Raw genomic sequence first — 7,877 nt, 5'->3', positions numbered from 1 at the left:
ATGGGAAAGGAGGGAGAATGGAAACCTAAACCCCGTACAGATGCTGAGGGAGAAGAATAAAGTGCCTTAATGCTTGAGTAAAATTGTGCGGGGAACTCAAATTTTTTAAGACCTTGAAAAGATATTGCCAGTTTACTTGGTCAAAAGCCTTTTCAGCATCTAGGGCTATGGTGGTGCATGGGATCCCTGCTTTTTTGGCTTCAAAGTAGATATTGAAGATATGCCTGCTATTATAAGGGCCTTCCATTCCTGGGGTTAAACCGTTTTGGTCCCAGTCTATTAGTGAGGGGAGAATGTGATTGAGTCTGTGTTGATTAGGGATATGGGACGGAAATCTTTGCAAACGTTAGGAGTTTTTCCTGACTTCGGAATAGTCACTATAGTAGCTTCTAGGAATTTGGAGGGTAGGGTACCAGTTTGTCTTGCCGCTGAGAATACTCAAGTTAATATTGGGGTGATATATGGATGACATTTTTTATAGAAAAGGCCTGTGTAGCCGTCTGGGCCTGGAGCTTTATGGGGTTTCAAGGATTTAATAGCGAGGGATACTTCTTTTATGTTAAAAGGGGAGTCCATAAACTCTTTCTGTTTATCGGTCAAGGTCGGGAGAGATAGCGAGTTAAGACATTTCTGGATGTCTCCCGTGGAGGGAGGTGAGATGTCTGGAGAGTTTTCTAGGTTGCACAAATTAGAATAATATTTAGCGAACGCTCTGCCTATGTCAGCTGGTAAGCGCACTAAACTGTCTGGGGTTTTGATGAAGGGGATGCCAGACTCTGCTGTGCATTGTCTAAGTTTATTAGCCAGTAGTCGGTCTGCCTTGTTGCCCTTGGCATAGAAGGTTTGTTTTAATGTTTGTACTTGAATTTAAAATGTTTTAGTTTCATGGGATTCAATTTGTGTTTTAACTGTTTCTATTTGTGCGAGCATGTTGGGTCTAGTGTTGCCATATGGTTGGAGGTTACATTTCGCAATTGTATGTGAAGTTGTGATAACGATTTGCCCTGTTTTTTTTTTATGTTTGGACTTCAATTTAATGAACACGCCTCTTATGTAAGCCTTGAGGGCACCCCAAAGACAGAAGTCGCTAACGGAACCAGTGTCGTTTATTATTAGCAATTGTTTGATTTCATCTTGGAGGTGGCTAACAGGGATGGGGAGGTGAGAAGGAACTCAGACAATTTCTATGAGGGCCTGGAGAACATTGTAAAGGTGGAGCTGAACGCCATCTGTGTGGGAGAGTGATCAGACCAGGTGCAGCTAGGCATATACAGTCCAGGAGAAGTGGTTCGCAAAGGATAAAGTCAATTTTTGTATAGGTATTGTGGACATTCGAGTAGTAAGAGTAATCTCTAGAGGTGGGAAGGAGGGAGCGCCAGATGTCAAAAAGGTTGTATTGGGCAAGGAGGGTAAAAAAAAATGCTTAGAGTTTCTAAGTGTGGGAGGGTCGCAAAGCTTATGATTGGGTGAGCGTCTATCCATGGTGGAGTCCAAAAGCACATTGAAGTCCCCAGCTAATAGTAGATTTTTTGTCCTATGCTCTGATAGGTAGAGCAAAAGAACTGTCCTGTGCTTGGACCAAAGTAGCACGCAAGGGTAAAAGCAACATCATCTAGTATTCAATTAACAATAATGAACCGCCCATGGGGATCTGAGAATGAGTTGATTTTCTCATATAGAATATTTTTATGAATTAGTATCGCTACTCCCCTAGATTTTCCTAGATAGGATGCAGTTTCTACTATTGAGAAATGTTTTGATTTTAGAGGTTTAGGGGATCCTGCTACCTTGTGTGTTTCTTGCAAGAATGCCACTTGTGATTTAGCATGCAAAAGGTAGTGTAGAAGTCTATTTCTTTTATTAGGAGTGTTAAGACCCCTAACGTTGTGGGAAGTGCATGTCAAGGTCATAGTGTTTGAGGGAGAGAAAAAAAAAAAAGGAAAAGAAGAGTGATAGTAAGTTATAGGATCGACTATTTTTGTTTTTAAAAGGAAGGAGTTATATTTGAGTGGGTGGTAAAGGGTGCAGTATTGTCAAGACAAACCGTGTTGGTAGACCTCTCTCTAAAGGAGAGGCTTCTTATAAGGGGGGGGGTGGATGTAGTTATTAAGTGTAGAGACAATTCTGTCAGTTAAGATTTTATGAGGGTGGACTAGGTCGCTTGAGGAATAGGAAGGAATATAGGAATGGGGGTAAGTATCGGAATGGTAGAGGGGCCATTTTGCATGTCAAATGGAAATGAGTGATAATAAAGAAAGGAGAAAAGGAAGTTGGGTAGTGTTCAAATGGAAGAGGTACATTGGTCTTTATCAGCAAATGCATGTAGATCATTAACTTGTAGTGTGAGCACTAGCCTTGATATTTGTAGGTCAATAGAAGTACAAAGCAAAAGACATTTGTAATACAGAAGGGAAGAAATGTTGTACAATGTTCAAATAAAGGAGGTACGGTAGTCCCAATCACAGAACACTTGCATAGCTTTAGTATGTACAGTTGGTATTGGATGAACCATTGGCAGATACAGGAGTGTATACTATTCAATCTCTTTAACAACCACTCTTAGAGTCCTATTTATCAAATGTCTGTTGGACCTGATCCGACAGTGCGGATAAGGTCCGGCAGACATCGCTGAATGTGGAAAGCAATACGCTCTCCGTATTCAGCATTGCACCAGCAGCTCTTGTGAGCTGCTGGTGTAACGCTGCCCCCTGCAGACTCGCGGCCAGTCAGCTGACAGCAGGGGGGTGTCAATCAACACGATCGTACTTGATCAGGTTGAATTGTAGCGATCTCTGCCCGCCTGTTCAGAGCAGGCGGACAGGGTTATGGAGCAGCAGTCTTTAGACCTCTGCTCCATAACTTGCGTTTCTGGCGAGTCTGAAGAGTCGCCAGAAACACGGGACCTTCAAGCTCCATTCAGAGCTTGATAAATGGGCCTCTCAGAGTAGTTACATATTGATGTGTATGAATTTTATGAGGGTGGGGACTGAGGGTTAGACGTATCATGGAAGTTACTAGCTTATGTGTAGGGGATTAAGTGAACTCTTAGTTAATAAATTATAATGGGCATTATGTGGTAGGTCGTGATAGGTGTAAAATATGTGGTAGGTCGTGGTAGGTGTAAAATATAATTAGGTATCTGCTTTTATGGTTGTAATCCTGCCGATGTGACCTCTTCAAGGTTATCTCTATACATATAGGAGTGAAAAAGCAATTGTAGGAAAAAAAACATGTGAGCATTTTAAATCCTAGATTGAGAGAGAACCTGGGATATATTAAGAAACATTTCAAACTATTAATAACTTATAAGTATAGCAATAAACTGTGTCATCATGCATAGTTAATACTAAGAGCTTTCTCATAGGTTCAGGAGCCATCACAAGGGGGCAACCAAGGGTGAGTGGTGATCCTTCTCACAGAGATGTTGCGAGTGAAATAGACCATATCTCAGCCGAGGCTGGCCAGCTCCTGGGCACCCCCCACAAGTGCACCCGAGGCCACAAGATCATTTTAAAAATGTGTTTAACTAGTTTAAGTGCCCAAACCACAAATTATATAAAGTTGACTATTAACAACATAAGTAAGAAGGCCTATCCCTATGTTAGGGTATAGGGGGAACAAACAGTAAAGTATACTTATCAGATAGTCCTAGATGATCATGGAAGAGAGGTCTCTAGTTCTCTGTAAACAAAAGGTCCATCTTTTTCAAGTGCATTTTTGCATATCAGATTCTTCAATTAAAGTGAATGTAAATTTTGATGATAAAGTGCCCGTTTTAAAAAAATTCGATTAAAAACAGGGGCACTTTAATTCATCAAAATTTACATTTCACTTGTGTTGTGAAAATACTTACCTTTTAATCTTGACAGCCGCTCCAGCTTCCTCCGGTCGTCGCAAGCATCTTTCTACGTCAGAAATTATGGATTGGTCACCATCCGATCACAGCTTCCCCCCAGGGTATTCAGTGTCTGATTCAGCGCCGTGATTGGAGGAAGCCGGATTCATCATTTTAGACCCAGGAAGAGGCTTTGCGACGGGCGGAGGAAGCGATGCAGCAGCTGTCAAGATTAAGGGGTAAGTATTTTCACAACATGAGTGAAATGTAAGTTTTGATGAATTAAAGTGCCCCTGTTTTTAATCGAGTTTTTAAAAAACGGGCACTTTATCATCAAAATTTACATTCACTTTAAAGGGACAGTTCACCCAAAAACTTTATCCCCTTTAAATTATTCCCAATGATCCTTTTTACCTGCTAGAGTGTATTAAATTGGTTGCAAGTAGCTCCTTTACTCATATTTCAGCATTTGAAATAGCTGATTTAGCTTGTGGTTTCCCAACCTATACTGAAAGTTTTGATACTGGCGTATACGCTATTGACAAGCCTAAGTAAACACAGCCAGCAGAAGAGATTACACTGTCAGTGAGGGGCATGATAGTTAAGTAATAAAATGCTAATTTTCCATTGTTCTCTCTATGTAATGAGCTTTGGTGTTCCAGACAAATATAAGATAAGGAAGCAAGTCTGTGTACATAAAAGTGATAACATAATGAGATCTGATATTACCTGAAGCTCAACCCATTGTAATAGGCTGTGGTTTCAAAGCACAAAACCAGCTACTTCAGATACAAATAAACTCGAAAATGCAATTTCTCAAATATTTTATACTCTGCAGTTGGTATAACAAGTCATTTAAAATACATTTATGTAAAAACAATTGTACAGTGTACTGTCCCTTTAAGTACTCAGTGAAGTGGATCTGCAGGGTTGTGGAAGGGCTAACCAGTCTGGGGAAGTGGCCCTTAGCTGGCATGGATGTTTCTGTGAATTGGTTGGTTGATTATTGGGTAGATTCCAAGATTGCAAGAGTTCCATTCCTTGGGAAGCTTTCATTACTGTGAACATTTGATTGTCTCTAAAAATCAGCAATTTGATGGGATAACCCAATCTGTACCTTATGTTGTTTTTCCTTAAGGCAATAGGGATTTCTGAGAAGGTTTTCATTTGAGGCAGAGTCCGTAGAGAAAGGTCGGGAAAGATTTGCAAGTTCTGGAACTTTTATGGAAGAGAGAGTCTTTATCTCTTTATAAGTAAAGTAATGTAACCTAACTATGACATTGCATGGTTGACTGTCTGGGACACCTTTAGGTTTTAGTGAGCAATGTGCATGGTCAAGTGTGTCCTCTGATTCAGTGGTAACTGGGGCAAGATGATGGAAAAGTTCATTCAGGAATGATGGAAGATCTGAGAGAGAAACAGACTCGGGCACTCTTCGGATCCTGAGGTTGTTGTCCTCAATGTCAGCTATCTTGTCCTCCACTGTGTCAAGATAGTCCGATAGATGCTGTGTGAAATTCAAAACATTGGCCTGCTCATTAGCGAAATCTTTGTATTTCCTTTCTAGGATGTCAATACGTTCATTAGCAGAGGCGATTTCTTTTCTTAGTTCCACAGTTGAGGCAGCAAGTTTAGCCGAAAAGGATCTTTTTTTGCTGATTCAAATCTGGGGGAATCTGGATGTTCAGGTTCAGATTGTAAGTCAGAAGTGATAGGGTTAAAGTGGTCCATCACCATCTTTTTAAGAGGAAACTGTGGCTTGTTTTTCTGTTTGGTAGAATGCGACATTGTGATCTCAGCACATGTAGGTATAGGAGAGTCAATAAAAAAATGTGTGCCCCTTGGGGACACTCCAGTAGGCACCTGAATACTATCCAATGAGAGATGGATATTGCAAGTCTATTGTTGGAGGTAGGAACACTGAGTGTTAGACAGGTGATTGTGGCCCAATTGTGATTAATCCATATTTAGATGGGTAGTGTCGCCGTTAAATTAGTCTGTCCGTGCAGCGATAGGCCTACAATCAAAGCAAGGGTCAATCCTGTGTGGCTGAGGTGTGGGAGAAACACACCAAAGCACTCTATGGGGGATATTTATCAAAGCGTCAAATGAAAATATGCTTGAATCCTGCGTCATATTTGTCACGTGATTGATCCGCCGTAGTTATCACAGTGTCAAGATCGTTAAATGTTGAAATTTGTGACGTAATATACGCTCCCGCGATCTTAATCTGACGCAGATCGATGCTTGTGTCATTACAGATGTTTTGAATTCAGATTCGACTCTATTTGACCCTTTTCCAACTTTATAAAACATTTAACAGGTACGATGGCGTCTATTCTGACGCAGTTTACCTAGTTTTCAATCCGTCACCCTTGAGGCCGCGGATGCCATAGAAATCAATGGGAATCTGAAAACACAGAAAGCGTATGTTCGATGCTGCAAGAGAATGAAGTATATTACATAATAAAAGTAAATTAGAAGCTTTATTAAAATTGTATACCCTTTCTAAATCAAACAATATTATTGCTCCACATTTGGTGCACTAGTACAGTGTTTTTCAACCAGTGTGCCGTGGCACACTAGTGTGCCGTGAGAGATCCTCAGGTGTGCCACGGCAGACTGACAACAGTGTGACATATTTTTTAAACTTTGCTTGTTTTTTACTCCCAGTGCAGGGGTAGTTTGTAGGAGGCATGGCATAACAGCACAATACATATAGTATGTATGTGTATATATATATATGCTGTATTAGGCTACAATGTGTGATTTTTTTAAAAATTTTGGGATGGTGGTGTGCCACAGGATTTTTTAATGTAAAAAAGTGTGCCACGGCAAAAAAAAGGTTAAAAATCACTGCACTAGTAGATATAGGGATAAAAATGAAAAATACATTACTACTTATGGATTATGTTACAAATTTGTCTCTCATTACAAAGCAAGGGGACAATATTATTTCTTCAAATTTATTGAAAAGTTTTGCCCTAAACTTGTTGCACTAATAGATATAGAGATAAAAATGAAATAAATACACAACATAATATAGCTGACTTCCTTTTTATTTTTTGTGAAAAATCTATGTGCACCATGTTTAAGCCATGTAATATAAGCCCCACTCTCCACTTCGCACCAAATCTGACGCAACACTTTTCACATAAATTATGATGCAAACTCCTAAACAACCCACACACTATTTAATTTTTCAACCACTTTTGATTGGAATATGCATAATCACATGATTTATGACATCAGCCAATCTGATTCAAATATACATTTTAAACTATCACTAACAAATCAAATTGCTCTATACTTGTGTCATTGATCACTCATCAGAACTTGTAAGTGCCATTTGTTACATTGTGTATTATACTTTGAAAGTATGTATATGTGAAATTAGTATTAAAGATAAACGTTGATTTTAACATTTGAATTGATGTTTGATTCAATATAATCTTAAACTGATAGCTCAAAGGGATAGCCCACCTAACATTAAACTGTCATGATTCAGATACAGCAGAAATGAAAATCACCTCTTTACTGTCATGCTATTTTCAGTGTTTTTCCTCTCTTGAATTTCTTTTTCAGTAAGAAATGTCATCTTATATGCCAGCCCATTTTATAACACCTGTGTAGGGGTGGTTTTAAAAACTAGATTGCAATCAGAAGAGGTTACACAGATACAGAGAGAAAACTGGCCCAGTTGTTAAAATATCCATTGATTGCAAATAAATACATATGATACCCTGATTACATGCTATATTCACAATTATTCCTGCTCAGAATAATAATAAATTTACACTATATACATTTAAATATGTTTGCAAAAGATTTCTGACATGACACAAACTTTTATCTATCTATCTATAATCTATCTATCTATCTATCTATCTATCATCTATCTATCTATCTATCTATCTATCTATCTATCTATCTATCTATATATATATATATATATATATATATATATATATATATATATACACACACACACACAAGTATGTGCAAAGATATATGTACAAACTCTAGTATTAATAATCATTTA

Source organism: Bombina bombina, chromosome 2, assembly GCF_027579735.1.
Source record: "Bombina bombina isolate aBomBom1 chromosome 2, aBomBom1.pri, whole genome shotgun sequence".
Lineage (NCBI taxonomy): Eukaryota > Metazoa > Chordata > Amphibia > Anura > Bombinatoridae > Bombina > Bombina bombina.
The sequence above is the reverse complement of the archived record's forward strand: the minus strand, read 5'-3'. Positions refer to the sequence as shown.